This window comes from Aotus nancymaae, unplaced genomic scaffold, assembly GCF_030222135.1.
Source record: "Aotus nancymaae isolate 86718 unplaced genomic scaffold, 86718_ANA_hifiasm-v0.15.2.pri h1tg000057l, whole genome shotgun sequence".
Classification (NCBI taxonomy): Eukaryota; Metazoa; Chordata; class Mammalia; order Primates; family Aotidae; genus Aotus; species Aotus nancymaae.
The window spans coordinates 11,286,955-11,309,308 of NW_026988471.1; the positions used below are offsets into that span (position 1 = coordinate 11,286,955).

Here is a 22,354-nt window from a genome sequence, read left to right on the forward strand (position 1 = left end):
CTGTAGATAAAGCTGGGTTAGACTGTGTGTGTGTGCGCGTGCATGTGTACGTGTGCGTGTGTGTGTGTGTGTGTGTGTGTGAAGAGGGCTGGGACGAGGGTGCTGGAAGGAGAACAGCCATGGCCATTGACATTCTTGCAGTTGCCACAAGCCCACTGGGGCGTCAATTCTCCTAGCTCTCAAAATCCTACCAGATGGAGAATGATGATCCAGAATTTGTGATTGCTGCCAGACTTTTACCCTTTAATACAACCTCCATAAAGATGCATTCACACAATGCTGTGTCCTTACGCACCCCTACATATGCTCATCCCTGATAGATCTCTAGAAGTCCTGAAAATACCATTTATGTCTTTTTGAGAAGAGAACTAAACCATTACTAATAAGCTCAAATTTTTATCTGATCAGTGATATTTAATATGCAGCTTTTAAGCTTATAATAGAATACACTGGACATGACAAATATTAGATATAGTGATGTCATCTTCTTTTCAGAGTATAGAAAAAACTGATGAAGCAGGCAAGATACTGCCTCTTAACATCCAGTCTGTTTCTAGAGTTCTGTGCAACTGTTTTGAAGTCTTTATATCTCCATCAATGCATAGGTGGTGCCCTTTTTCGAGACATCGGATTGTAATTTGATGTCCTCAGGTTGTTTAAGGCTAAATACACTAGCCCTTTATCTACTGGAGAGAAAAAATGAATTAAAATCTAAAATTATCCATGAAAGGCAAGAGTCATTTTGCAAGGACTTTGCTCTGTGACCACCAGATGAAAACTGATGACATAAGCCTGCATCCGCTAATGCCTTCATTCAATGAAGCATGGACAATTTTTAGGTCTGTTTACCTTTTTTTTTTTTAAACAATGTAATGATGAAAAAAATAAGGTGTTCTTTAAGGAATCAGTAAATGCAGTCTTACTGGAAGACACACTTCCTGTGTAATTCTCAGGGAGGGTGTGAATATCCCGTCCCCAAGAGGCGGCATTTTTTGGGAGTTGAGTTCCATCAGCAAAGTCATTCATTTACTGACTTGTGTTAGAGTCAGGGCTGGGAAGTGGGGACACCCAGTTTCTGCCCCAAAGGGGGACTGTGTAGTGAGGAGAGCCAGATGGAGTTGTTTGTCATGGTCCCTGCAATGAACGAGAAGGGAGATTCCACAGCAGCACGCAGCAGGATGCTAATCAGGGTAGTTGCCAAACCAAGACCAAAGCCTATCTCCAGAGGCTCAAGGTTTCCTCTCGGCCTCGAGAGCTTCAACGTCCCAACAAAGAAAAATGAGGATTACAATGTAGTTTAAAAGTGTAATCTAGGAAAATAGATTTTCTAAAGGGAAATCATGCATCTTGTCAGATAAAGGTATTTAGAAGCGAGGTGGCTCCAATGAAGAGATGTTTGGTGGTTAAATATCCCAGATTGGGAGGGACTGCTGGGCTGGGAGACAGGGTTCTTAGGCAGTAACCTCACTTTGCCATTCTCTCAAGTTTGACAAATCATTTCTTGTCATCTGGGTTTCTTTTCCCACGTGCATGTGAGAAGCTCGATAAAGGCTCTGTGTCTTTAAAAGGGTTACAAGAATGTGAACAGCAGGATCCAAGCCATCTCTTCACCCATTGGGAAAATTTTCCTTCTCAGGGTCTAAGTGACCAAAATTTGTTTCCACAGGCATTTATTTTGAAAAACAATGCAATTATCTAAATAATTCAATAGAAATAAAGACTATTTTGTATTAATTATCTGAGTTAGTGGCTATTAAACTTTTGGGTTCAGAAGCCATTTTTTGAATATAATGAAACTACAGCTTCTCCAGGAATAACAATAAAAATGTATTCTTACAGACACATATGACACATTTTCCAAATAATTCATAAGGATGTACAAACTCTTAGAAAACGCTTTCAGAACCAGAAACTGTATTTGAAACATCCACGCTCAAATATGGGTCTTATAAATTATTTTAAGGCATGAGTTATCCACAAGTGAAGCAGAGGTCTGTACTGCAGAGGGTGTGTAAGATGATCCAGGGTGTGGCAAGAATGTATGAAGACTTCCAGTATAATTTATTCTCTATTTTAAAAACATGAGAAAGAAATTAAGCTTTTAAAAATATGTGAGACATAAGATATCACAAAGGACTTCAAACAAGCTGTGTGTTTTTCAGCCCATGATGCATTCCACAGTGTATGTGAAGTGTCCTGAGGGCAAGGCAGGGACCAGCATCCCGGTTCATTCACTCATCAGACACTTGCATGGTGTTGCAGTTTACTTGTGATAGGATATCGTGATTGGTGTGGGGGCTGTTATGAAGAAAGCGACTTCACACAACATCTACAACATTTTGCACTGAGATGTGAGTGGCCATTTTCATATTTTTTATTATACAGAGGATTCATGATTTTTCTTCTGGTCCATCAATGACCTACAAGTCCTTTAGAATTTAAAGATGCATTTTTCTTTAATTACAAGAAATGTATAATCCAAATGTCCTGATCCTGAGATGACAAGTGATGGTGGTAAGTTTACTACCCAGCTTATACACATATTTAATTTATCCCTTTGAGGTAACACAGTGTTTGAAAAGTAAGCTAAATAGCTGATTCTTGAAATAAATATTTGGTGAGGAAAGAACGTTTTGAACACAAGTGCTTGGACGTGTTTTAATTGTTTTGTGGTTTTGTTACTAAATAACTCACTTTTAAACAGTTCATGCCTGCTCACTTAGAAAATAAAGAAAAACTTGGCAACAAGATTAACTACCAAGTTAAGACTTCCCCAGCTGAGGCATTTGAAAGTGGCACGTGAACTCATTTGTTTTATATACAAGTAAACACACACACAAAGATACGAAGGCATTTATTATTTAAGTTCACTGTAGCTGATGATTGACATTTGCAGTTATTTCAGTGAAGTCTTTGCATTATTAGCAGAAAAAAATGGAAAATAATTACCATCATTTATTAAGAACATACAATGGTATATTTCTTTGCTTTACATGTATTTTTCTTTTGAGGCATCTTCTCATCTATGGCAATCATTAAAGCCAAGGATTTAAATAAATCAAAATTAAAACCAGATCTTTAAATTTCTGTATGAAAAACTTAATCCAAGATTTTAAAAAGCTAACAAAGCATATTTAATTATATACTCTCTGAAATGTTTGTATATTGTCTTTTAGGTCTATTAATACATGAAATAAAGAATAAAAATTAATTATTTTCTATTTCATCTTTCACTCACTTTAAAAATATTCTAGTTTTGACCACTTACCCAATGTTTATAATGACAATGCTTATCATCATTCATTTATAAAATATATTTGTATCAACATAGATTTACAAATATACAGGCAACATTTATAAATAAGTAGATTTTCTTGTGTTAAAGAACTGTGTTTAAATTTTTTTGATAGGGCGAATTATGAAAAAAAAATTGGCATTTATTGATTTAGACCATCGTTTAGAGACAGTAGGAAACATTCAAGAATGTGCAGGTTTGTAGGGGTTGCGTTCAGATTACTGGGCTGACTCTACCCATGTGTAACTGTGGACTCTCAGAAGAACAAAGCACTGACGATTAAAACTAGGTCTCTCTAGCACACAGAACATAGAGCTACAAAAATGATAGGGATGAGTGTGTGCGTGTATATGTAAAATACAGCAGGAATTGCCAAAGCCTTTTGAGCCACAGCTAAACTCTGCATGTGGGTTTAAGCCAGGGAGAGGAGTGGTTGTTGAAACCAAAGATCCAACTGTGCTTGGGTTGTGTATGGTGCAATAGTATGTGCCCTGGATGTGAGTCTCGAGCCCAATTCCCCAAGGATATTTTTGTCCCACCAATGACTTTGGCATTCCTTTGATTTCTCTGATTTTCAGTTGGTTCTCAATTTGATCCTGCCTCCTTCATGGGTTTGCTGAAAGGAGGAAAAAAATCACAAGTAGTTTATAAACTCTGAAGTGCTGTATTATTATCTCTTTAAGTTGATATTTTCCTCTCTTTTCTGGTTAAAGTTCATTCATTAAAAAATGTGTCCCAATGTGTCCCATGGGGGAGATGTCTCTGCATTCTTGCCATAATCTTTGGTGAAGTGACAAGATATAATGTGGTTTGACACCCTGCAATTCTAGTATTAACTGATGAAGTATTATATTAATTCTTGTGGCGTGCTTTGTTCAGCTGACTTGGTGTTGTACTGATTGTCCCAGAGAGCAATAACCAAAGCTCAGTGGATGTACCAGGACGCTCTAAGGCCTGCATTAACCCTTTAGGGCTCTGCCGCTTCCTCTCATCAACATGACCATTCTTGGTTCAGCTTTACATACGAGAACACTGAACTCTAGAGACAAATAACTGTAACCAAGTGCTTCCATTTTAGCTGCTATTGCATGACATACAATATTTATAATACGTGTTCACATAAGTATGTGTCAGAAATCGAGCATCATTTTCTATATACCAATGGACGTGGTTTCCTCTATTGCTATGAGTGTTATCCTTGTCTGAAGGCCTCTAACTGTTATTCATATCTTTCTTCTAACAGCTCATAGTCCAGCTAATTAGCAGTTAGGTAGTGGCAAAGACAGGGGAAACGTATTTTATTCCTAATTATACATTTGATCCTTTAAATAACATCTTTGTGCAGACATGGGGTTTGCTTTGCTTTTGTCCTTTCTTTTCTAATTTCCAGCCATATCCTAGTACCATGTTCTGCTGGGCTCCTGCCAAGCTATAGTTATTCCTATGGAAATCAGGTCTTTGCTTTTTCAATCCTCACCCTCAGCTTAGAATGTCTCCTCTTTAAACTTCATCTTCTGTTATCAGGGCTTCCAGGTGCTGGTCGATGTCTGGGGGTAAGTTCTGAGAATTCCAGGTGTGGCTGTCTGGAAAACATCCTTTGTCAAATCAGCGGCATGGGGAACTTTAACCGCTAACTCTGCAGACATCCTGACTCAATGAGATTTACAAGCGAATTCAACAAGGGCTATGTCTGGCATTGGCTATGGGGGGTCTCTTGGTGGGAAGTCTTCATCAAATAGGACCCAGCGAGCTTCCTTCTCACTGGACCAAGAAAAGGCTAAGGAGGAGTTAGAGAAGATGAAGACAACGTTCCCTTGTCCTGCCCTGGAATTCCAGATCCTGGAATCTCTTTAAAGCACTAAATTTGTCATTTAAGGCACATCATTAATGGATAACTTTAGTAAAAAGTCACATATTGTATGCCTACCATATTTCAGGCACACTGACAGGCCAGCACATATTAAAGTGAGTTGTACACGGTCTGGATCTGGAGGATCACATGGGAAGAAATGATTATAAAGTAATGCACTTCCATTTTACATGAGATATTCATTGGCTGCAAGGGAAATACAAAGAGAGGGAAAATGCATTCTTTCTGGGAAGTTTCAGAAACTGTCACTGCAGAGGTGAGCTTTGCATGAGGATATTGTTTGACTGGGATTGAGAAGGTCGTGTGTTAAGAGTTTGGGAAACTCAGAAAGCTTTTTAAGCTTGAAAAGGAAAAAGCAGTAGGCAATGAAGAGATTCCAGTGTTTATGGGGGCCACAGGGAGGAGAAGTGGGGGTCAGGAGATGTGGCTGGAGAAGGAGGCAGGGTCACAGCGCAAAGGACACCAAATGCCAAGTTACAGAGCCTGAGCTTCATTCTGAAGGTGATGGAAGGTCCTCAAGGGAAACAAAGGCAAAGCAAGGCTTTCCCTTCCCCACTCTAAGAAGTCACTTGGACTTTCTGGTCCATGGAGGGCCACAAATGAGCTGCTCCTCAGCCCTAATGAGGGCACAGTGAGCAGGTGGCTGTGCAGACCCCCAAGCTTTACTTTCTCAGCCTCAGGACACATGGTGCCCTGGCTGAGGAGTGCCTGCAATGTGAGCAGAGCTGTGATGCAGGGAACTTGGCCTTGAAATGGAAATGTCAGGGGCATATGGAAATCACTTCTGCAGGCGTCACCCGTTTCAGCAGCTCAGGCGAGTTTCCTGGGCCAGTTTCTTGGTCTTGATTCAATTTACAATTTCAGGACATGGGACGTATTTTACAATCCTGGGATTTAAATGAAGGCTTTAAAAGGGTAATAAAAATAATGAGCCTGTTTCTAGCCTTTCCTAGTGAGTTTCATTCAGAAGAACTCTTCAATATTGGATTCAGGAGAGCCAAGTGAACTCATTATAAAGTACCTCACTCAAGATTTACTTCCAGTTCTCATCGTATTTTCAGAAGCATACAAGGGTTTTGGTTAAAATATGTCCCACCTCAAATTTGGAGTGCACACCTGTCTCTACCTGCAGCCCCACATATGCCCCACACCTGTCGGCATCTGCCCTCTCACGTGCACTCTGTGTTGAACACTGGCCTTAGAACTTGCTTGTCAGTTGGACTCAGGGGTTCAGGACCCCTTGGTAAATGGAGGGAGTAAAAACGTGGGGGACTTTGGAACCTGAGAGAAATGGCCCTGCCACCTTGTAGCCAGCTGCATGCTCTCGGGGCAGGTGTTTCTTCACCGTGAGCCAGAGTTTGGAGGAGACTGGGGCTATTATATCAAACTCTAGTGATGTGAGGGGGAGAGGGAGAGCGAACGGGAGGATGTCTGCAATGCCACCTAAAATATTGATTATGAAATGTTGTTTCCCTTGCCCCGCACCGCATACTCTGTGACTCTGCAGATTTCCCACCTCTTTCTTCTGGCATGGGAGCTTGTCATTTTGCTCTAAATGAGTCAGTAGAGATGGAAGAAGGAAACGGTTGAGGAGAGAGCTGTGCCGACTTTACTTTGATGAGAGGTTCGTATACAGTGGGCTAATGGAACTTTCTCTCTCTCAAACTTCACTGAAATTCTGACATTAAAAAGTGCTCAACCATCGAAGTGGATCAGAATTGTCCTCATGGAAGCCGTGTACCTTCTGGATTTGAATAGAGATGTTGTCCAGGGAAGCTAAGGGCTGATATACAGATACCAGCCTGGTAAAACCAAGTGAAGGAAAGAACAAAGGTAAAATTTGGCTTGAAGATGTAATTGGGAGTGAGCCAGCTCCCACTCCTACCCTGACTAAGGTGAAACTGGGTGTCTCCAAGGCTGGCTAGGAGGGCTTTGGTGCAGAGTGACTGAGCAGTCAAGATTGAATATACAAGATGCTTAAACGAGATTCAATTCTGGTTTTGAGCCCAGTACCGCACACCAGACTGATGCATGCCCCTTAAACCTTCTTCTTCCTGCCAGTCTCTCTCCATCCAGACTGCCAATCAGGAAACAGATACCTTGTGCTTTCCAAGAAAGAACGGGTGTTCACACAGGGAAGCAGTGGCTTCTGGAACCACCGGATGGTCTGGAGAACCAGTCAGGAAGGGTACACTGAGGCCTGCAGCAGTGAGGATGGACCTCCTGCGAAGCGTGCTAGGCCCCTGTGTGGACAATCCCTTCCACATACTTTCTGGCGGGCACTGTCTTCTCTCCGATATCCACACCTCCCTGAAGTAGCTCTCTCTGACATCTGGAACCCAGAACCACCAGGAGGAAGGGGGCTTGGGAAATGCAGCTCCTGGTTCCTCTCCTGCAATGCAGAGGCCTGAGATGATCTGTGAAAACACAGTCTCTCTTCACTCTCACAGGGCACTACTGACACTGCATATATGGGTTTCTCCCGCTTTTTGTTTGAGACGGAATCTCACTCTGTCACCCAGGCTGGAGTACAGTGACATGATCTCAGCTCACTGCAACCTCCACCTCCTGGGTTCAAGCGATCCTCCTGCCTCAGCCTCCTGAGTAGCTGGGATTACAGGCACCTGGCTAAGTTTTTGTTGGCCAGGCTGGTGTCGAACTCCTGACTTTGTGATCTGCCCACCTCAGCCTCCCAAAGTGCTGGGATTACAGGCGTGAGTCACCATGCCCAGCCCCTCATACTGACTGATTCTCTGATGCCATCTGGGTGTCCTGCTATTTAATTGAATTATAACTCCATTTACCTGGAGTTAGTGTCAGATCCTGCAAGGAAAGTGCTCAGTCCTGCAAGACCACAGCCCCTTCCCATGCCAGTGGCAAGTCCAATCCTCCTATGCGTTTGACTGACTGGTTGTAAATCGGAGATTCCCACCACCGACACTTCCTCATGTTTGATGAATTGCTAGGATGGCTCACGGAACGCAGGGAAACAGTTTACTTGTGTTTATGGATTTATTATACAACATATCACAAAGCATACAGATAAACAGCCTGATGGGAGAGGTGCAGAAGGCGAGGTGTGGGGGCGCTTCTGTGCACCTCCACGTGTTCAGCAGCCTGGAAGCTCATCAAGTCTCATTGTTCAAGAGCTTTTATAGAGCTTCATCTCCAGCTCACTCCAGCCCCCAGAGGCAGTGGGTAGGGCTGAAAGTTCCAACTCTCTAATCACTTGGTCTTTCTGGTGACCAGTCCCATCCAGAGGGTATCTTGGGGCCCCAACCTCAGTCATCTCATTAGTATAAACTCAGGTCTGATCAAAAGGGACTCATTATGAGTATCAAAGGACACTCCTGTCACTCAGGAACTTCCAAGTGTTTTAGGAGCTCTGTTCAGGAATCAGGGACAATGACCAGATATACTTCCTCTCATACCACAGAAGGGGTCATGATCATGCCAATGCCGAGGTCAGGAGACACAGCCCAGTGCGTGACCAGCACGTGCGTGGGACCCCAGAATAGTCAGAAGGGATCGCTCTGACAACGCAGCCTGCTGTTCAGTCTCCCCACTGTTTATCTCAGAAAGTACAGCGATGAAAGCTCCTGCAACTCTCTTTAGTCTCACCTCGCACCACGGCCTCCTGAACTTCCCTCTTCTGTGAGCTTGCATGCATGTTGCAGCCTCCCTCCCCGACCCCTCTGCAACTCTGCATGGAGGATTTCCCTTCATTCAAACCCTTCCCCTTTCCCGTAAGAGTTTTGAAAAATACTGCTTAGTCTTCATGGAGAACTCAAACGCCACCTCAAACTTGGTGTAATTGCACTGTAAGGTAATGAGCAATTTTTTTCATTATTGCAATCAGAAATGATTTCTGTTCCTTATGAAGCTCAACAGTACTTATTGTGCAAGTATATATATGGGAACCACTTCTTCTCCAACCTTGGAGACTCATGATTCTTCTCTTTTTTTTTTTTTTTTTTTTTTTGAGACTGAGTCTCGCTCTGTCACCCAGGCTGGAATGCAGTGGCATGATATTGGTTCACTACAACCTCCACCTCCTGAGTTCAAGCAATTTTCCTGCCTCAGCCTCTCAAGCAGCTGGGATTACAGGTGCTCACTACCACAACTGGTTAACCTTTTGTATATTTAGTAGAGACGGGATTTCACCATGTTGGCCGGGCTGGTCTCTAACTCCTGACCTCAGGTGATCTGCCCACCTCAGCCTCCCAAAATGCTGGATATACAGGCATGAGCCACCGTGCCCAGCTTTCATAATTTACTATAAACTTTTTAATACTACTGTGTTTCTAAACTTTGAGGCTATGAGTTAAGTGGTTCAGAATAAAATTATTCAATGTTTGAGTTTGAACTGTTTTTAGAAAGCCTGATACGAAATCCCCCTCCCTCTTCAGGAAAGCACTGAATGTTTCAATGAAATAGTAGACACCAAAAAAAAATCATGCAGATTTGTTAAATGGCATATACAGATATAGATATAGGCAAGAATGTAATGCAATTATTCTGAATTAAATTTTACTGAACTGAGAAGTCTAAGATGCCATTCACATTATCTTCAATGTGTATGTTTATATTGTTTTATTTTAAGGACCACATAGTAATTCTGAAAGCTTTTATAGATTCACTTCCAGTGACTATTCCCCAACTCAATTTTACTCATGAATTCCTAGGTTTCTTCATGTGAAGACTTCTTTCTTATGGTTCTCAGAAGTAGAATTCCCCGTACTGAGGGGAGTCCACACATACGTTGCAAGTGCAAAGTGACATGGACCTAAGAGGTGAGCTCATATCCATGATCCCGAAGACTCTGGGCCCCTATTTGACGATGTCACATGTGGTGTGGTGTTAACCCATGAGAATAAAGCATTCCCATGAAACGTTCCTCAACAGGGCATTTCTGTGCACTTGATTCACAGTAATAACTTGGCTATGGAACAAAATGGAAGTTTCTATTCTCCTGATTACCTTTTGGGTAAATCAAGCTAGTGCAAAATTATAGTTTTAAAACATATATAAATGAAAAGAAGGAAAGTGCTGAGAAAAATGTGTCTGAGAATCTATCAGGTCCAAACTATTTAAAGCACTGGTGGATTGTAACTCTGTATTCGCTGGACTGACCAGCCTAGAGGCTTGGATACCATTGTTATGGACATCCTCTGAAACCGTGGATGAGACTTCATCATATATACAAACATATATAGATATATACATAATGCATAAGGTACATATTTTATTATGTCCTTCCATACAGAATCGATTAATTTTAGACAAATCATTCCCTCCAAGTCTGTGTATTCTCCTAAACTAGGACAAGTGTGGGAAATACTAAATTAGTAAGAGATCCGTAATAAGGCCCCAAATTTCCTACCTCTGACCTCATGGCTGTCTATATGAAGTTAAGTTTTTTCTTTTTTCTTTTGGATACGGAGGTGGAAAAGCCTGGCCATTTAGTGAAGTGCAGTATCTGGTAGAATCTAGTATCTAGATTATGAATACATAGTCACTTTCAGGCAGACCCTCTTGAATAAACTTGAATCTCTCAGGGTCTTAATTTCTCTAACATGCAGGTCTAGCCTCCTAGGGTCATTGTCAGAATCAAAGGGATACACTCAGTGATATAAACTGTGTTTTATGTAATTTCCACAGTTATAAAAACTGTGGAAAAGCTGCACAAACATTACTCTATTCCAAGATTTAATCTTGAGCTTCAGTTAAACTACCTTCCTCTGTTTCTTTCTTTTTTTTTCTTTTTTCTTTTTGACACAGAGTCTCGCTCTGTCGCCAGGCACCAGGCTGGAGTGCAATGGCATGATCTCGGCTCACTGCAACCTCCGCCTCCTGGGTTCAAGTATTTCTCCTGCCTCAGTCTCCCAAGTAGCTGGGACTACAGGTGTGCACCACCATGCCAAGCTAATTTTTGTATTTTTTGGTAGAGATGGGGTTTCACCATGTTGGCCAGGATGGTCTTGATCTCCTGACCTCGGGATCTGCCCGCCTTGGCCTCCCAAAGTGCTGGGATTACAGGTGTGAGCCACCGCGCCCGGCCACTACCTTCCTCTGTTTCTTGGTTGAAACAACTGATTCCTCTCCTTCTCTTCTTGTAGGACAGGTGAGAGATACCTGAAGCTAAAACCCTGAGTAACATTCGATTCCCTTTGGAAATCACGGTCAACGTCAGCATCAAATTGTGTATCTGACGGACCTCATGGACATTCCCCCTTATTGAGAAGTTGGTAAAGATCAAAAAGTAACTACTAAAATAATTGCAGAGAAGAGTAAATCTGAGTTTCCTGGCATGCTCCACAGTTCTATTTGCATTGCTGATCCAGGATATGATCTCTAATAGAATGGCTCTGTATTGGGAATTCTCAACTTCTCTTCCTTATCTCGGGGACAATTCAAGCCCTGTAATTGAAGTTCCAAGAAAATTGAAGTCATTCATCTCTTTTTATCTCTAATGTAAAAAATATAGAAATACTGTAACTTTTGCAGAATAACCCCCACAACTGCACAAAATTATAATAATTGTCTCTGTTTGTCTTCATTTAACCAGCTGGGAAGATAGTTTGGTGAACACAGCAATTTTCTAAATTCAGAGATAGTTAATTCATGAGAACAGCTGTTGCCCAATCAAACACCAGTGCTTCTTTATTTCATACGAAAAACCGAACTAAGTCCAGGCTGCCACGCAGCCCAGGAGTGCAATAGGGGTCTGTTCTTCTGAAACAACAGCCCATTTTTTCCCTGTGGTGAATCACTTTCTCAGTGCTTCCTGGAAAGTTCCACTAGCTAAAGAAAATCTGAGGTTTGGGTTCACCAGGGAAGGATATATGATAGAGTTTTGGAAGACAGCCCTGTCACTTTCTTGGACAACATCAAGGGCTTATCCAGGAAGAAATTCCGAAGCAATCATGGTAGCTCACATTGCTGTGTTTCAAAAATGTTTCAATTTAATTTTATTTAAAATGGTGTTCCTAAACTTTGTGTGTGTGTGTGTGTCTATGTGTGTGTTGGGGAGGACCTGGAGAATCTTAAAATGTAGAATATTCTGGGCTCTTGCCTCTTAGATTCTGAATCAGTCAATCTGGGTGGAGCTGGGAAGCTGCACTTTCGTCTGTGCTCATCAGGTGATTGTGACGTAACTTCTGTTGCACCTGCTTCCCACCGTGTGCACCTGTTAGGCTGCAGGTTCCCTGCTCTGCTCTCTGCGTTTGGGCATTCCAGCTTCTTTCTGTCTCAGGAGGGTTTTCCTTGGCTCTACCCTTTGCCTGGAAAGCTCCCAGATCATCACATGGCTGGTTCCTTGTCAACATTTGGGTTTTTTTTAAATTGCATTTTAGGTTTTGGGGTACATGTGAACAACATGCAATAGTTGCATAGGTACACACATGGCAGTGTGATTTGCTGCCTTCCTCCCCATCACCTATATCTGGCATTTCTCCCCAACTCCCCACCCCTCGCTGTCCCTCCCCTATTTCCCCCCTGACAGAACCCAGTGTGTGATGCTCCCCTCCCTGTGTCCGTGTGTTCTCATTGTTCAACACCCACCTATGAGTGAGAACATGTGGTGTTTGATTTTCTGTTCTTGTGTCAGTTTGCTGAGAATGATGGTTTCCAGGTTCATCCATGTCCCTACAAAGGACATGAACTCATTGTTTTTTATGGCTGCATAGTATTCCATGGTGTATATGTGCCACATTTTCCCTGTCCAGTCTATCATCAATGGGCATTTGGGTAACATTTGGGTCTTACCTCAAATGGCACCTTGTCCCAGAAGCCTTTCCAAGTCACTTTCGTTAAGTCTCCTCCCTTCAACTCACTCTGGCTCCTTTTGGCTTTGTTTCCTCCTCAGGCGCCAGCATGGTATATCCTCTTGTTTCTAGACTGTAACCTCCATGAGAACAGGGATCTCTTCGTGCTCACCACCAACTGTGCGTAGTATGTAGCAGGAGCCTTGTAAATGTTGGATAATGGAAATGTGAATAAATAAAACATTATCTTAAATGCAGGAGAAAGTGGGTGTCTGTGGGTCAGAGCTCCAAGCATTCTCTGCTTATGAAAATGTGTTTTAGAATGATTCCTTTCATCTTTAAACATATTGCAGTGAATTTTGCCTTCGATCCCCCAATACAACCCAGTTTTAAAAATATAAGATTAATTCTTAAAAGTGCTTACCATGAAATAAAATCAACATTCCAGGAAGATGGGCCACATCAATTTCCCAAATTCCAATATCACTGGCATATCTCCAAATATATCAGGGAACATGAATAACTCAATCAAAGAACCACTGTATAAGGATAGGGCCACTCATTTTACTGCAAAATATAGGATCATCCAGAAACATAGAACCACATTATAGAGGAACATTAGCTCCAGGGGGGCCAGTGACTGGGCAGCCCTGACTCCGCCCTTCTGGGTCTCAGCCCAGGCCCTCTGGGGCCTCACCCTCTATGACTGCGGCACCCACTGCTGTGCAGAGACCCAGGTGAACCCTGCTCTCTCACCCCATTATATTTTGATTCCGGTTAGAGGCACTAAGTCACGCCACGTCTTCACAACCCATGTTCAGAGCTTGGGGAAAAATGAATAGAGAAAATGGAAAAAGAATACATTTTGTCTGGCTTACTGGTTACTGGTTTCTGACCATGGCATGGAAAATACACTTGACAATTGTGACCTCATTACCTCCTGTGTGTCTTCTTCCTCTGGACAGAATGACACCATTGCACCTAAGGGCCCACACTTCCTTCTGCTACTTTGCGTGATTCTTCATCCTTCAATGTCTCATTCCAACAGAATGTGAACTGCATGAGGAAAATTGTTCATTGCCTTCCCTCCTGGTGTATTTTAATATCTGGGGTGAGTCCACCGATCCTGTATCTTATCATCAGCCAGATTAAGTATCCATTGTCCAAATACCTAACCAAGGTTGACAAATGACACATTTTACTTTCCAAAATGCTGCCTCCCCTTTGTGCTCTTCTTTTTCTTTATTTTTTTTTTAACTTTAGGTACATACTATATCTGGCATTTCTCCCCATGTTATCCCTCCCCCGCTCCCCTCCCTCCCCACCCCCCGCTGTCTCTCCCCTACCCCCCCAACTGCCCCCAGTGTGTGATGCTCCTCTCCCTGAGTCCACAGAGGTCAGAGTGAGGTGACTGACACAGCCTGCGGTGACCTGCCCTTTGGGTTAGAGCTTGTTTAGGGGAATGGCCTCATCCTTATGAAGGATGCAACATGCCTCAGACCACAACTTAGAAAGCATCCGTAAAACAATAACAATAATAAAAGACATTCCCATAACAAAAGGAAAATTGTCTTATCTGATGTTAATTTATAATCTGATGTTTTGGGTGAGAAAAATAGGGGGCTGGTCTCCAAGTGGCTGTTTGTGCGTGTGTGTGTTTGTGTGTGTGTGTGAGAGAGAGAGAGAGAGTCTGTGTGAGTGTGTGTATATGTGAGTGGCCATTCATTAAAGGTGTAGTCTTTGAACAATTATTTATTACTTCTTTTCTCATCTGTTAAAAGGCATTAAGAGTTATCTAATAGAAATGTTCTAGGTTTTAAATGAGATGATTCATGAAAAGCAGCTAAATCAGTAACTGGCAAAGTAGTTGTTAAAAAATGGTAAGTGCTGTTGTTAACAGTAGCAATAGTGTCTTCTTACTCTCTAACCAGGGATTTGTGTCTCTGCTGGGGATATGGCAAGAACATTTTGGTTACTGGCAGCAATAAATTAATATCAATCAACAAGTATGCATTTCATATCTGAAACATTATTAAGGTGCTTGCTTAGAAATAACTAGTCTATGGCCGGACGTGGTGGCTCACGCCTGTAATCCTAGCACTTTGGGAGGCTGAGGCAGGCAGATCACCTGAGGTTGGGAGTTTGAGACCAGCCTGATCAACATGGAGAAACCCCTGTCTCTACTAAAAATACAAATTAGCTGAGCATGGTGGCATATGCCTGTAATCCCAGTTACTTGGGAGGCTGAGGCAGGATAATTGCTTGAACCCAGGAGGTGGAGGTTGCGGTAAGCTGAGATCATGCCATTGTACTCCAGCCTGGGCAACAAGAGCAAAAAACCTCCATCTCAAAAAAGAAAAAAAAAAAGAAAAGAAATAACTGTCTATGTGGTATGACCAAACTTTAGGAATATCTGTAGTCATTTCAAAATCAAAATTTTATAATTTTAGGGGAAAAAAATCTCAGTTTTTGAGACAAGGCCATCTGGTCTTATAAAAAACAGAAAAAAACACTGAGTTCTCATTGAATATGACATTTTGAATATAGACATGTACCTGTCCTCTCCCTGCAGCACTATTAAAATGACATTAATCACAAAAAGTAACAGAACGGGAAGGGAGAATATAGCAAAAGACTTGAAACTGGAAAGCTGATGGACAGGTGATAATTGAATTTACAGACTGTAAAAAGCTTAATCCCATGGAAGAAATGGAGGAAAAAATAAAAGGCAAAAGCAATTTGCAGTTCAGAACTCGAGGAAGGCTTAAACATTGAAGATAGTAGGTATTTCTCAAAGTGGGGTTTATGATGGAGCTGAAAACAGGCAGAGAGGTTGAAAGGCTGTGTAAATATCAGTTAGACCCCCTCATCCCCGAACACAGACAGGCGACTGTCTCTCCCTCATGAGGCAGAACTCTGCAGGAGTATTTTCTTCCTTTCCTTTTTTTTTTTTTTCTTTTTGAGACAGGTTATCACTCTGTTGCCCACCCTGGAGAGTGGTGACATGATCCTGGCTCAGTGCAGCCTCAACCTCCTGGCCTCAAGTTATCCTCCCACCTCAGCCTCCTGAGTAGCTGGAGCAACACGCTGACACCACCGTGCTTGGCTAAGTTTTGTATTTTTTGTAGAGATGGGGTTTTGCTATGTCGCCTAGGCTGGTCTTGAACTCCTGAGCTCACAGGATCTGCCCACTTGTCCTCCCAAAGTGCTGGGATTACAGGCGTGAGCTACCAGGACTGGCCTGCAGGAACATTTTCTGGAAAGAATAAATCAGATGAAAACTTCTTCATTTAAATCTTGTAGAACTGTCCCTCTGGATTTTCCTTCCTGGTCCTTCAATGACTTTTATTCTCCTGTTTACATTTAAGAAAACATTGACAAACTTTATTTTTAGAGTTGTTTTAGGTTCACAGCAAAATGGAACAGAAAGTAGAGAGTTCCCACTATGCACAACCTCTTCTACTATCAACATCTCTGACCAGAGGCACATTTGTTACAAGTGATAACCTCCCTTGATACATCATCATCACCCAAAGTCCATAGTCTGGGTTCACACTTGATGCTGTACACTCTCTGGGTTTTGACAAATATACAATAACTTATCCATTGTAGTATCTTACGGAATAGTTTCACTGCTCAAAATATCCTCTGTATTTTGCCTGTTTATCCCTCCCTCCCTGCTAATCTACAAATCCCCAGTAACACTAATTTTATTTACTGTCGCCATGGTTTTGACTTTCTCAAATGCCATATATTGAAATCATACAGTAGATAGCCTTTTCAAATGGTTTTTTCTAAGTAATATGCATTTAAGTTTCCTCCGTGTTTTTTTTATGGCTTGATAGCTCATTTCTTTTTTAGTTATTTATTTTTTATTTTTATTTTTGGAGATGGAGTCTCAGTCTGTTGCCCAGGCTGGAGTGCAGTGGTGCGATCTCACTGTAACCTCTGCCTCCTGGGCTCAAACAGTTCTCCTGCCTCAGCCTACACCACCATGCTTGGCTAATTTTTGTATTTTAGCAGAGATGGGGTTTCGCCATGTTAGCAGGCTGGTTGATAGCTCATTTGTTTCCAGTGGTAAATAATACTGTGTTGTCTGTGTGTGTCATAGTTTATTTGTCCATTCACTTACGAAAGGAAATCTTGGTTGTTTCCAAGCTTTGGACATTATGAATCAATCTGCCATAAACATCTATGTGTAGGTTTTGGCGTGGGCCTATGGGTTCAACTCATTCGGATAAATACCAAGAAGCGCAGTTGATGGTTCATATGATATTCGTATGTTGTGTTTCATAAGAAACTTTGAACTGTCTTCCAAAGTGGCTGCACCACTTTGCATTCCCGCCAGCAGCGACTGAGAGCTCCTGCCGCTCCACGTCTTCCCTCTTGGTATTTTGCTGTCAGTGTTTTATCGCGTGGTGTCCTAATAGGTGTGTCGTGGTATCTCACTGCTGCTTTAATCTACAATTCCCTAATGTCACATGATATGAAGCTTTTTGCATATGCTTGTCATCTGTATATCTTCTTTTGTGAAGTGTCTGTTTAGGTCTTTTAACTATTTTGAAAATCAGATCGTTCGTTTTCTCATTGCTGAGTTTTAGGAGTCCTTTGTAATTTTGGATAACAGTCTTTTATCGGATATGTCTTTTGCAAATATTTTCTCCCAGTCTGGGGCATGTCTTCTCATTCACTTGATGTCTACTTCTAAAATCTTTGATTATGCAGGGTTTTATAGCTCTCCACAGCTTTTCAGACTTTCATGATATCCATGGCTATAGCTACCTCCAAAGGCTGCTGATTTTTAAAAGCTTTCACTTCCAAACATGACCTTTCTCCTAAACCTCAAACACTGAGGAACATTCTGATGCAAACCCTACTGTTCACTTGACAACTCTACCCAGCATCCCACAGGCCCTTGGTATCCACGTTACAAATAAACGTACTCTTTTTCCATCCCCAAAGGCTTCTTTGCATCTCATTCTTCATCTCAGTTTCTTGTCTTATCTCCCACTGTTTCCCCCAAACTACAAGACCTTTGAGTAAATACCTCCTTCTCCATCTTCCCCCTCCAGAATTCATTATTAATTCTTTCCTATGTTTCCCTTTTTGTCCAAAGGATGACACCAAATAGATATGAAAAAGTGCCAGGCCTAGAAGAATTTGTGCTCTTTCCAGGCCACTGACTTATGAACAGTTCTATGGCATTGGGACAGAAATGCTTTGAAAGATGTATCTGTGAGGTTCCACAGGACAAAGAGAAGGAAGTGACTAACCTCTGGGTGGAGAGCAGTTGGGAAACTTTTCTGAGAGCAGATTATATTGCCGCTGAGGCTTGAAGAAAGAATAAACATTTTCAGAAGGAGAAGCCAGCACAGGATGCAGCTGAGTGCTGGGCTGACCCATGGGTGTGAGTGGCTCATTTAGAGACAGACAAATCATTTGACCCCAGACCAAGGTTGCAGAAGGAGATCGGAACCTAGTTGAGAGGTTTCAGTACAAATATAGATGATAGGTTGGATGCCAGACTTGGGTGTCCGAACTTTATGCCAGAAGCAGACAGAGCCTACAAAGAATAACGAGCAGAAAATTGATTATAGTTTTTGAAAGATGAGGCAACAATGGAGAGAATGCACTGGGTAAGCAAGACTAGACACGGATTTCTGAATTTTTAGAGTAATGATGAGAGTGCCCTGAGGCAGGTGGGTTCTCCTGAAGACTGTGTCTTTGACAGGAGAATGTGCATGGGAACAGAAGTTACATGCCGATTATAATTTAAATTGAGTCATTTTTATTTTGTGACTCTATTTTCTGTTTTTGTTTTGCTTTTTTGAATTGACTCCAGTTTCTTTGACTTGAGTTGGAGTACAGGGTCTGGTCTTGGGCATCACGCAGGCCAAGAACTTCATTTGAAAATAAAACAATATCCTTTTGATGTCTAAGTGATTGTCAAATTAGCACGAAGCTCTCTCCAAATACACGTCAGCCTGGCATCTCCCTGCAGCCTTCCGCTGTGTGTTTTACATAGGAGATTTTGGGGCCTGTGGTTAAAATTTACATCTGTCTTAAGAACAGAATCCATTCCCAGAGGAGATCACCCTGGAATGTAGAACTGTCTAGCAAATAGAACAAGTGGAGCTGAAGGTCACGCTACTCCACAAAACTGGATTCTTGCAGAACCTGCATTCAAGGAGACCTTGTCCTCTGAAGTCAGACACAGTTCTGAGTTAGCTGTCCTGCTGACATGTTTCCTTGTCCAGAGGTGTCTGGAAATGGAGAAAACAGCTCTGTTACTGAAAAGAACAAATATGTCTTATCTGAAAATACCAGAGAGCATTTTATTCTCTTTTAAATTGGGTCAAATCCACTCAATCTAATTGGAAAATTTTATAACAAAAAATGATAACTCTTCAACGAGTGGGCTTTCTGCTTAAAAATACAGCTGAAAGTGTTATAATAATAGATATATTAGTTATTGTGCAGGTCATCTGAGGATGGGATTTGCTTGTGCCAGTAGAAGGAAAGAAGCACATTCAAAGAACAGTGTCTGAAATGTGTAAATTGTGGGTTGCAAAAAGGGCTGAGTGTTTCCTAGTGAATGGAACTGAGTAGTTCAGGGGAAGCTAGGCATGGAGGTCTCTCAGACCTGGGGAGCTTCAGTTCTCAAAGGGTGGGCAGAAACTAGCTGGAGATCTAAAATCTCAGCTCATGCAGCATGAGAGACACAAAGGGCATTCAGTGAGGTATTTAAGGGAGGTTTGTTCTCTTTTCTTCAGAGTTTCTTTCTTTCTTTCTTCTTCTTTTTTTTTTTAGACAGAGTCTTGCTCTATTGCCAGGCTGGAGTGCAGTGGTGCTACCATGGCTTACTGTAACCTCCACCTCCCAGATTCAAGCAATTCTCCTGCCTTAGCCTCCTGAGTAGCTGGGACTACAGGCATGCACCCCAACACCCAATTTATCATTTTTTTCCTGTTATGCTCATGCATTTGGCATTGCATCTAACAACTCTTTGTCTAACTAATATCTCAAAGATTTTCTCTTATGTGTTCTTTCAGAAGTCTTAGAACTTCTAACAGTTATATTTAATATATGATTCATTTGTAGTTAATTTTTGTGTTTGTTGTGAGATAAGGGTCTAGGGTTTTTTTATTTTTATTTTTTAAAAATTCATATGAATCTCCTGTTTTCCCAGCACCCTTTGCAATTCATTGAAAAGATTACCCTGCCGAGTTGCTTTGAAATCTTTGCTGAAAGTCAGTTGACTATAAATACAAGATTTTCTTGTGGACACCAAGTCTATTTCATTAATTGATGTACCTATCCTTCCATGCTGCCTTGATTACTATGGAGTTATAGTAAGTTTTGGCATTAAATAATGTTCTCTAATTTTATTATTTTTGTTTTCAAAACTGTTTTGGCTTTTCGGGATCCTTTGTATTTTCATATAAATGTAGATTAGCATGTCAATTTCTACTAAAAATTCTGCTAGGATGTTGATAGGGATTGTGTTGAATCTATAAATCAATTTAGTAAAAAGTGCCATCTTTACAATATCAAGTCTTCAACTCCATAAGCATGAGATGCCTTTTCCTCTTAGCAATATTTTGTAGTTTTCAGAATAAAAATTATACACTCCTTTTGTTAAAAATTTTCCTAAATATTTTGTTCTTTTTAGTGCTATTATGAATTACATTATTTTCTTGATTTCATTTTTAGATTTTTATTGCCAGCATATATTCCAACCTGCTAAGCTCATTTATTAGTTCTAGTAGTATTGTTATAAATTCTTTAGAATTTTTTTACATACAAGACTGTGTCATGTGATTTTTTACATATAGGACTGTGTCATGTGAATAAAGACAGTTTTATGTCCTCCTTTCTAATCTTTTTCCCCAGTTTTCTTTCTTCCCAGTTTTTCCTTTTTTCTTCCTTCTTTCCTTCCTTCCTTTCCTCCCTACCTCCTTCTTTCCTTTCTTCTTTTTATCTTCCTTTCAATATATTGCTGAATAGAAGAGACAAAATGTACATCCTTACAGTTATTGATATTAGGGGGAAAACATAAAGTCTTCACTACTAAATATAATATTAATGGTAGGTTTTTAAATAAATGTCCTTCATCAAGTTGAGAAACTCTTCTTCTATATCTACTTGGTTTAGAGTTTTTTGTTTACTTTGTTTTTTTGTTTGTTTGTTTCTTGTTTATCATGAATAGGTGTTAGATTTTGTCAATGGCTATGCTAAAAATCTTTATATTCCTGGGATAAACCACACTTGGTAACAGTATTTAACACTTATTGTAAGTTGCTGGATTTAGTTTTCTAATATTTTGTTAAGGGTTTTGCATCTATATTTATAAGGGATATTGATTTGTAATGTTCCTTTTTTGAAATGTCTTCATCTGACTTTGATACCAGGGTAATAGTAATCTCACAGAATGAGCTGGGCAAATATTTCCTCTTCCTCTATTTTTTAGAAAAGTTTGTGACAGTTTGATACTAACTTGTTCTTTAAATATATGATTCATCAGTGAATTCAGCTGGGTCTGAGATTTTCTACGTAGAAAAATTTATAATATTTATTTCAATTTAGTTATAGATATGTTAATATTTTTCTATTTCTTCGTGGGTCAGTTTTGGGATAATTTTTCTTGGAACGTGTCCAGTTCATTTAAATTCCTTAATTTGTTGGTAGAAAATTATTCATAATGTTCTCTTATAATAAAAAAGGCACTTGTTTTTATTTCTGGTTTTGTAATTGGTATCTTGTCTCTATTTTCTGTTCCAGTCTAGCTAAGGACTTGTCAATCTTGTTGATCTTGTCAAAAATACAACTTTGTTTTCATTGATTTTCTCTATTTTCTGTTTCCATTTCCTTGATTTCCAGTTTTTATTCTTTTCTTCCCCTGTTTGCTTTGTGTTTAACTTGTTCTTCTTTGTCTTTCTCAAAATGGTGGCTTACGTTACTAATATAGGTGTTTTTCTGATATAGGTGTTTAAAGCTACACATTTACCACTAAGTAATGCTTTGGCTGCATCTCATGTTTTAATATGTTGTGCTAAACTTTCATTCAGTTCAAAATATTTAAAAGTTTTTCTTTGTAATTTATTTTTTGACCCATGGTTTCTCGTTTTTTAATTGTTTTGTTTAATTTCCTGTTTTTTATTGTTTTGTTGAATCTCCAAATATTGGAGGTTTCCCCAGATTTTATATATATATATTTTTTTTTTTGGGGGGGTCCATCTCTAATTTAATTTCAATGTTGTCAGAGAATAGACTGTGACTTCCACCTTTTTAGATGAACAAAGACTTGTTTTGTGGTCTAGCATGTGGTTTGTCCTAGAGAAGGTTTTGTGTGTGCTGCCTGTGGGTGAGAGTGTGCATTGAAACTTCATGCTGCTTTCACACCTGCTTTGGCTTCTTTTTTTG

The 22,354-nt window shown here is 40.7% G+C and overlaps 1 long non-coding RNA gene across 2 annotated transcripts in view; it reads left to right on the forward strand.

Annotated features, from left to right (window-relative positions):
- LOC105707817 (uncharacterized) overlaps positions 1 to 13,229 on the forward strand; it is a 38,030-nt gene extending 24,801 nt beyond the window's left edge. Inside the window, exons 1-3 of one of the 2 annotated variants that reach the window (XR_010337889.1) lie at positions 9,159 to 9,272; positions 9,851 to 9,958; positions 13,033 to 13,229. This is a non-coding gene — a long non-coding RNA (uncharacterized LOC105707817). Of the gene's footprint in view, positions 1 to 9,158; positions 9,273 to 9,850; positions 9,959 to 13,032 lie in introns of those variants that run through there. The other variant, XR_001105185.2, reaches the window with a different exon arrangement.
- Positions 13,230 to 22,354: the final 9,125 nt, after the last annotated feature.